Source organism: Haemaphysalis longicornis, unplaced genomic scaffold (genome assembly GCF_048455015.1).
Source record: "Haemaphysalis longicornis isolate Haplotype H1 unplaced genomic scaffold, Haemaphysalis longicornis Haplotype H1 scaffold_6, whole genome shotgun sequence".
Classification (NCBI taxonomy): Eukaryota; Metazoa; Arthropoda; class Arachnida; order Ixodida; family Ixodidae; genus Haemaphysalis; species Haemaphysalis longicornis.
In genome coordinates this window covers 35,169,288-35,179,363 of record NW_027526407.1, presented here as the reverse complement: position 1 = coordinate 35,179,363, position 10,076 = coordinate 35,169,288, and positions in this window count along the sequence as shown.

The window sequence follows — 10,076 nt, the reverse complement described above, 5'->3', positions numbered from 1 at the left end:
TTCTACGCAATAGTTCACGGGCCCTTTGCTGGGGCTTACGTCGGTGGTGGTTACTTACCTCAATGCGTCCAAGGATCTCTCTTCGAAAAAGCATAGACAGATGACATGTTCAGACTACTGACGGTACAGGCATATTGCAAAAGACAAAGATAAGAAACACCCAAAAAGTGCGGAGAGTATGTTTGATATCGACTACAGTCACAAAAGCTTTAAATCATGTATTTTAATCAAGTTTAAATCATGTTTCAATCAAGTTTAACTTATTGAAAACACGCCTAAAAAACGAGGTGAGGATAAGTTTTCACGTTCAATTGTTAAAAAGTTCTTGTGTCTTTTTTTCCAAAAAACAAGTTATCCGGCTGGATCTGTCCGTGTTACTCAGTCCAAGAGTTACCCCTGTCAAAGACGGACACACGTTCTTAGGCGAGTTACTTGACGAAGAGTTGTGTTATAACGCATATAAATGTTCACAACAGAATGTATGAAAATATAAACGTTGTGTAAATTCTGTCGCAATAGTCGAATAGTACGGGTAGCGTTTGGTATCGAAATTCTTCTAAAGCCTTATTACCCCGAGATTGGAATATCGTACCATACCATGTCAATCATCCCCCAAGTCAATTCTAGTTGTATTCCCCATACTCCATCCCGGCCTCAATTTGGCAAGCGGTGTGTTTCTAATCTGTCCAATATCAAGTCTACATGTTTAGTCCGATAAGTGGTTCCTCTAAACAACGCGTGTCTACACAACCTTGCCATTTTCAATTAGAGCAGCATCACGTTCACTACATCTTCAAACGCACTAATAAAAGGCATCTCTACGATACACCTATTTCTCGAGCGACCTTGACATGTTTACACCCATCCGTTATCAGTAAGCACATAGGAATCATCAAAGAGAATCTTTATAACATTTTCAAGAGTACCTTAAGGGACGAGAGCGCTTTTTGGAAAGAATTGCCTCCCCGCACAGAGCACCTCGAGTAATCTTGGTGACGGTATTGGCGACACCGCGGACTCCGAGCCCCCAAACATAAGCTGTATTTAGCCGTGGCGATCTGTTTATAGGTGGAGGGTGAGAAACCACGAACGGTGGCCGGCGGTTTCGTGGTCAAGCTCCGGCGGATGGGCTCCCTGTCTGTTTACCAAGCAGGGAGCTCCGGGACCTCTTCAGCTATCAGGGTGAGGCTGGCGAAGTAAGTACCCCCCTCTCCATGCTTTTATACTATATTATATGGCATCCAAATTTTTTAAATCCAAAGATCGGCCCCCAAAAAGGCGCCGCACCGAAGTATCCTTTCCTCCGTTGCCAACGACGATTTTCCAAAAGCCGGACAACTATGCTAAGTTTTTGGTAATAGAATTTGCTGACAAATCAAACCCCCTTGCCACAAAGTCTGCCTTTCTGATCTCCAAATTTCTTGAGGGCATTGCTGATCAATCCTACAAAGCCAAGAAACTTAGAAACTTAGGTTGGACTATGGGAGTGTTGTATATGGTTTAGGAAGAGAAATAGCTTTAAAAATGCTCGACACAGTGCAGCACTTGGGCCTTCAGCTTGCATCTGGTGCTTTCCGCACTAGTCCCGTGCAAAGTCTGTACGTCGAATGCGACAGAGGCTACTTAGGGTACCAGCGCCAGTAGGTCAATTTATTGTATGCTCTTAAAACTAAATCAATGTCTCACCATCCCATTAAATGTATTGTGAACGATACATTTACAGCGCAACTATTTTTAAATCATCCATGTATTTCTGCGCCTTTCTCGTTCAGGGTGAGGGGGAGTCTTCTGAACTTTCTGTCTCGTTTTAGATACCTTGAAAACATCTGTCGTGATTTCTCGTTTACTCAATTCAAGAAAAACACGGTAGCCACAACTGCCATTTTGCAGCATTTCAGGTATCTCCATGAGAAATATGGGACGGCGGAATTTTTTAGTCATGCGTTGAAAACGTCCACTGCGGTGTGTTGTGCTGCACAGCGTCCCACATTTAGTGCTTGTAAAAGCATCCATTTGAACTCCAGCATTTTTACGGTGAAAGCATATGGTATATTTCTGGTTTTAAATCACATTGTCGAACGTAATACCACTCAGTCCATCATTTTCACAGATTCACTTAGCGTCGTGCGTACATTATCATCCCAAAGGTCTTGTGAAAATTGTGTTGTCAATCTGGTTTTGAAATCTTTGATGTCAGCGTATGCGTCGGATCTGAATATGACCGTCTGCTGGGTTCCAGGGCACGCTGAGATCACTGCCAATGAGTTGGCTCATGAAAGGGCCGCTGCTGCTGCACTCAGAAACGCTCTAGACATAGCAACAGTACCCTACACTGACCTCAAGCCACTCATCAGACAACACCTACGTAAAACATGACAAACACACTGTGAACAGTCAGACAACAAACTACATATAATAAGGTTCAGTAAAGCTTGATGTCGGGCTAGTTGGTGTAACATGTTTCGGAGTTAATTTGCGCTAGCTGTGAACACAGAGACGGGCACGGGAGAAAAGGTCCAGTGCCACAGGCGGGCACGGGACCGTGACATTGACATTGACCTAGTTTAATTAAGTAGTTCGGTACAGTTCTTACAAATACAAGGTTTTACAGAAGGAGGTCCCATGGAAAAACTCCGACAGGGGGACCTCCCGTTTCATATTGCAAACAAGAATATCATTGGGGAGGTGGTATACACAACGATAAAAATAGAATACAAAGGAACAAATTCATGCAAAGAGTTATTCATTGGTAGTAAATTCGAGTACTGCGCATGTGCGCAGCAGGTAGTTCAAAACGTTATCATGTATATTTTTTCTTGTGCCGTAAGCACGAGGAACTATCTATACCTGAGGTTGAGCGGGGAAAGAAGCAGGCGAACAGAGTTTGATTTGGAGAGCAGGAAATACGTACAGGAAATACGTACACATAGCCTAAGATGAAGTTCGAAAGAGAGGGGTAGGATGCCGGGGTGGTGGAAGATGGGTTTTACAGTAGATCGCCAATCACTGCATATAAGCAGACGAACGGCTTGATTTTGAAGACGACGCAGTGGTGCAAGATGGATATTATACGTGCTGCCCCGCGAAGACAAACAATACGTTAGGTGGGTGTGAATGTTCGAGAAATATAACGATCGTACAAGGGACAATTGGAAAAAATAAAGGGTTTTAATGGGGACGCGAATGCCGAACGCAATTTTAGATGTAACCGGTCTGATGTGTTTGTCACATTTCACATCTTTGTCTAGAAAAATTCCAAGAAATGTAGTAGAATCTCATGAATAGATGATGTGATTGTGAAAAATGATATATGGTGTGTTTGTAAGTTCTTTGTGAGCGGAATGAAAGATCATGAATGTGCTTTTTGCCTGTTAATTAGTAACAGGTTATTTTGGCACATGCAGTTAAACTTTTCAAGATTGGACGTTAACCTTGCTGTTAGATTTGAGATAGCGTTGTCGCAAGAAAATATTGTCGTATTATCAGCATAGAGGATACAGTTACTATTGTTGAGGCAGGTAGGGAGGTCATTGATTTATATAAGAAATAGTAGGGGACCTAAGATACAACCCTGAGGAACACCCTGGCTGGCGATTCTTGGGTCAGACATAGCGCTGCCGAATGTCAGAGACTGGCTTCGGTTGCTTAGGCAATTTTTTATGAGTAAATGGGCCGGGGCACAAAGACCATGCGATTTTAGTTTTTGCAACAAGATATTATGATTGATATTGACGAATGCTTTTGTAACATCAATGAATATGTCTCCCACGAAAAGGCGATTATCTAAACTCTCTATGAATCATCTCTATAAAGTGCACAAGTTGCAGACGCCCGATTTGGAATGGCTGCCTGTACTAGAAGAACTATACGTTTGGTGTTTATTTTCATTTTTTCCGTTGGCCGAAGTTCGGCTGAGGGATTTTAATTTATCTGTGACGTGTATTGTGTGCGAAAAAACGTAATAAATGTAAAAACAACTTCAAGGCTCTCTCAGTAGAGCGTTGCACACATCCCGTTGCGGAGAGAGTGATCGTGGGCTCGAAACCTAGCGCCGCCGCTAAAATCGAAGTATTTCCGGTGATGTCGTTTCGGTGACGGATGTGACATGGGTGAGGTTTGTGTACCCCGCATCACACACTTTCATGATAAAACAACCCATTCATCACAATTGCACTTATCGCCATTTCACGATGGAAAACACAAACACAGCAGCGCCGGCCTGTATCACAGAATGTGCCCTTTGGACACTGTACACAGACCTCCCTCATCACCGATGCGCATGAAGCACAGCCTCTGCAAAATTTGAATTCTTTTTCAGTTTCGGAATTTTCTATAGCAGGATTCTTTTGAATTTTGTCACACCGGACCGCGCGGTGTTCGTGTTTGCTATTGTGAAATGGCGATAAGGGCAAGTGTGATGAATGCGTAGATTGTTTTAAAAGCGACGCTGTATAGCATGTCGTAATTTTTCGGGATCGTAGTAAAACATACCAAGAAAATGCCAAGTGCTGGTATGTGCGTGCCTTGCGGCTACCGCCCAGCGTCCCCGGCCACGTTTGTCAAGCAAGGAATACCCGCTTGGGAAGATTGCTCAGGGTTGAGAGAAAAAAAACTCCAGCGTTCGCCATAATCGTGGCAACACTTGCCCAGAACGATAAAGACTCCAGCGCTCGCATGCAATGATTATCATTTCCAAAAAAAGACAGAAGGTCACACTTATAGCCCCGATAATGGAGGAAATGTCTTTTGACAGCGAAGAAGGGGCAATTCGGCTACAATCCTGGACTTAATCCATCGGGATGGTCGTGAAGGTTGCGTACAGCTTCGCTACCTTCAAGTCTTACGTGTTAGTGAGCTTCCTTCTGTTTTGTTTGAGCGCACGTATGCTTCACCATTTATGTTGCCACGACCACCACGTCCACCACGTCTATCAAACACGTGTACCAGAAAGGGGAGGCTTCTAGAAGCTTCCCGTCATGGCGGAAGTTTCAATGGCGCTGCGCGAAGTTGGAAATTTTCGCCGTTAAATCTGCCATGTTAGTTCAAAACATTTTGCACACCTCTTTAACAACCTACTACAGCACTTTTATACCAAATTTGAACCTCCTAGCACCAATAAGTTTACCTGCTACAAAAGTTCTATTTTGTCGGCATGGGGTTGGCCGCGTGGAGTTAGGTGTCAAGGCAAGTGAAAGAAACCTAGGTAGCTGCTCAGAGAGGAAGGCCCCTTAAAAGCCATGCCCATGTTACCGCGGGGCTGTTCTGATAGTATTGCAAGTTGAATCAGCTCGCTAGGACATTTTTGGTAAAGTTACAGCTAAAAGCTCACATGTAAATAATCACAGTTGCCGCAGCCGTAATCGGGGATTCCGCCGGTGCAAATAAGAGAATAAGCGAGTAATGAGCCTGGTGTGAACTTTCAGTAGAAATAGGTACAAAAAGCGCTTCTGGTACATCGTACAGGCACTTAGAAACAGAGAAAGGCCGAATAATAACAGCGCCCATCAAAATGCGTTATGAACAAAACGCAGCAACCGCATGCCTAACCGGTCTAGCCGGCGGGGTTAATTTGGAACAAAAAAAAAGAAAATTCAATTGGGAGGGGTTAAAATTATTGGAAAAGCTAAAACAGCCCTTCCCCAGCATCGGACACTAAGTTACAATGGTGAAAAACGGTACATAAGCTCGGTGCTACGTCCGTAACGCCGTGTCCATACCGACCTAGGAACACAATACCTAACCAGGGCGACACAAGCAGCACCGGAAACATTGAATAAATCAAGAACCCCTGGGTGCACAAAAAGTACTACCACTTGCTCTTACCGCCCGAGCAAGGAAGGGCTACCTAGGTATGTAACCGGTATTTTTGTGGGAAATGTGGGAAAAAAAGAGTTTTTGCACACCTGTCTTGGTTCCAAGGTTTCCGCAATAGAGCGCAGGGTTGCCTAACAATTTCGCAGCCCTGTCAAAAGGTCACTGCTATTGGTGGAGTGCACGATAAACCCTTTTTCGACATACAATACCGTTAAAATGTCGTGGAAAGATGTTAATACAATTTTACCCGCCTCTTTGGCCGGCTAGCTGAGCTTTAAACTAGCCATTTTTCATAGTTTTAGCTTGAGCGTAGCAACGATTTACTTTTCCAACGTCCAAGCGTCAGTGAATCTGTCATCAGTAAGCCCTCGTCTCAGCTGATTGCTTCAGGACAGCGCATATAAAAACAAAACCGACAAAATATGGGTCAGTATCCCTGCAGGCAAGTGTGGCAATGTCCTCCGCGGCTAACTTCTCTCGCTCTCCCTCCCTCTTCTTCGTCTAGTTCTCTCAGCCCAACCTTGGCATGCAGGTAGGAGTGCTGGCTACCCCGGAAGTGGCCATCATCCCGGATACCTAAGACGCCAACCTACATAGGTTTAACTGTGCTGGTGAACCTCTTCCGGGACACAGACAGCACTCCTTCATCAGAGAAGGATCTGCCACCTTATGTAGTTGAACAGCGCAGGGATGAGACCAAGTGCAGAGGCGACAAGCACCCGTGTTTGGCGACAAGCACCCGTGTTTGTCGCCTCCGCACTTAGTCCCGTCCCTGCGCTGTTTAACTACATGCAATGAACCAACTAGCCCAATTACAAACCTTTCTTCATCTGCCATCTCCCACGACCAACCAACTCAACTCTCGGCCCTCAGTCCCCAGCAGCAGTTGAGCATCTGTACAGGGCGGCGTTTGGAACAGCAATACAGAGGAAGGTGCTAAGAATGTCTGGGTGCGTACAGGACGCCATTGGACTTCAATCCCGGCCACACTGAACGCATGCAGCCCGCCTAGCGAGGGAAGCTTAGCTGTACTACTACAGGAACCCTCAGGCATCAAGTGGGATATTATATATTTATTTATTTATTTTTAATTATTTATTTATTTTTTGTTATTTATTAAAGATACCTTACAAACCCGCGGGGTGGGGCATAGAGTAAGGGGGGGGGGCGCATCAAATCCTCACAGGTAGCTCACAAAAATAAAACACCGGTAGGCAAAACTAACAACAGGTAGTAAGTCGACTGTATCAAGCCCATACACACGCACACATACACACAGAAAATGGAATATGTGCGCTAGCCTGCAAACATCAAGTCGCGTCAAGAGAAATTTCATTGTTTACCGCACGTATGTCTACATTTAATCAAAAATAAACAGTGTCATACAGAACACGATAAGCCTATTCATGCACTATACCGGAATACCGGTATAGTGCATAGTGTCCGGTATAGTGAAATACCGGACACTAGCCGAAGGCCAAAAACAAATAACTAGTAAAAAAAGAAAAACAGACTAAGTGTCTATGAAAGGTTCAGAAGCATAATAATCAGACGCAAGGCGCCTAAAGGTTACATGGCATGGCACAGATGCGATATGATCGGACAGATCGTTACAAAGGCGGTCAGCACCTGGGAGGGCAGGTGAGTTAAACGCATGTGTGGCACCGTAAATGCTCGAAAACATGTAGTGGTTGAACAGTTGACGTGACGTGACAGACTGGCGTTCAACATTAAACGGTGGTGGTGTCGAAGCGAAAATATACTTATAGATAAGGAATGTGACTGCGATGGAGCGACGTGTGTGCAATTGTTGGAGGCAGCATTGGCGTTTTATTTGTGTGATGCTAGAATTCCGGTTATGATTTCGAATTATGAAGCGAGCAGCTCGATTTTGGATGCATTCAATTATGTCAATTAAATGCTTTTGATATGGTGACCAAATGGGCGAAGCAAATTCCAATTGTGAGAGAACGAAGGTTTGATATGGTAGTTGGAGAACATTTGATGGGGCATGCCCTAAATTGCGTCGCAAGTAAGCAAGTGATCGAGATGCTTTTGCACTGATGGTAGAGATGTGGTCAGACCAACACAAATTGTGGGGTTAAGGTAGCACATGCCTATGCGCCAACAACCACGTATGATGACGTAGCCGTAGGCAGCTTCTACGGTGACGCCGAATAAGCAATGGAGAAGGCGACAGCGCTGTTTACGATTGTAATGGGAGACTTTTACTCAAAGCTCGGTAAGCAGGCCACGGGAGAAAAACCACTAGGAAACTTTGGTATAGACAGTCGCCACAGTCAAGGAGATACACTGCTGGGATTTCCAGAGCGAAATAGCCTGAGGTTGATGAACACATTCTTTTACAAACTAAAGTATAGGAAATAGACATGGAGAAGTCCTGATTGTACAACAAGAAACGAAATTCCCCTCATCTCTAGTTACAACCCAGGTACTGTGCAAGACGTACAGGTGTTAAGTAAGATTTGGAGGAGTGATTGTAAGATGGTTAGATGCAAGCTAAAGGGGAATCTCAAAAGAGAAAAAAGAAAACTCGTTAAAAACCAAGAAACCCCGCATGGAGTCAGTCTGGGCCAGATCGCAGGAGTTTAAAATAACCCGTCAAATCAAATACGCGCTTCTACAGAGCAGAACGAGGTCCGGGTACACAGGCTAAAAATTACAACCTAAGATCGGCAATCAGTGAATCAGCAGCAGCTCAAGAAGAGGCAACATGTTGGAAACAGACAAAAAGCTTAAGAAAATGAAGAAACGAATCGCCAAACCTAAACAAATGAAAGTGTAAATTCCGCCAGATCATATTGAATTAGCCGAGCTGTCGGAGCTGATTAACACAAGTAATAAAACGACATTCGTACATATAAAAAGGCAGTGTTTAAGGAAACGCTGGAAATAGGGGTACGCTTGAAAGCAAGTAAGAGAAAGAAAGCCATCGGCAGAGACAGGATACATACATTGTGAGACGAGCTGGATAAAATTACGCCCAAAGTGGACGAAATAGTGAAGGTTTCTAGAGCGGGTTTATTCCAGTGAATTTAGACCAGGGAAAACTACTGAAAGTACAAGCTCAACTTGCGATGCCCCACTAGTTGAAGAGGAGGTAGTAAAGGCTAACGAAGGCATGAAAAGGTCAAGCTGCAGGGTACGACGGCATAATCGTGGATATTTTGAAGGAGGGAGGAGATCTTGCACTGGAAAATCTTGCTGTAATATTTTCGGAATGCCTGAACACTCAAAAAGTGCCCATTGATTGAAAAACCGCCAGACCATTTTTATTCATGACGAGGGAGATCCCAAGAAGCTCAAGAATTACAGACCCATCGGCCTACTGTCACTTCTTTGTAACCTGTTTACGAAAGTTATAGTTAGCCACATAGGTGACAACCTGGATTTCTAACAAACGAGAGAGCAGGCTGGGAGATCCATGTTTTCAATCCAGTGAGAGAAATTCCACAGAATACACTTAACCCCGTTACATGAGATTTATAGACTATTACAAAGTGCTTGATACCGTACTCTAAGCAGCCACACTAGAAACACGAAAAGAATAGAGAATAGAGACCTGCATAAGACTTATATAAGACACAAGGAATGCACGCACAGGTTAACCCTCCACAAGCAAAGCGATAAATTCTCAATCAGAAAGAGAGCAAGGCAGGGAGACACCATCCCATTAAAACTATTGACAGCATGCCTCGAGGGGTTATTTAGATAGCTTGTGTGGGGAAATATAGAATTAAGGATAAACGAGGATCACTTGAGCTATTTGAGGTTTGCGGATGACATAATCTGACTGAGTGTGCAGAACACCAGCAAACACTGCTTCAGGAAGTACAATCATAAAGCACGGCTGCGAGGCTAAGATAAATATGACAAATTATGAGCAAATCTAAAGTTAAGAGGAATAAGCATGACAAAAACGTCCTCTTCAGCTTAGGAAACGAAACTCTAGAAGGAAAAGTATATAACTACCTCCCAAAGATGTTGAATGCTAGCCCCTACCAGTGGAGGGAAATTCGCGCAGAATATGTATGGGTTGGGGAGCTATTCGCAAGCACTCCGAAATAATGACAAGTAAGCTACCTCTGTCAGTTAAAACAAAAATATACAACCAGTGCGTTCTCCAAGTTAAGACACACGGAGATGAAACTTGGCACTTACTAAACAATTAGAAACCAAACATACGTCGGGTCAACAGGCTATGAAACGAATGATGTTAGGAGAAACACTTTCGGATAGGA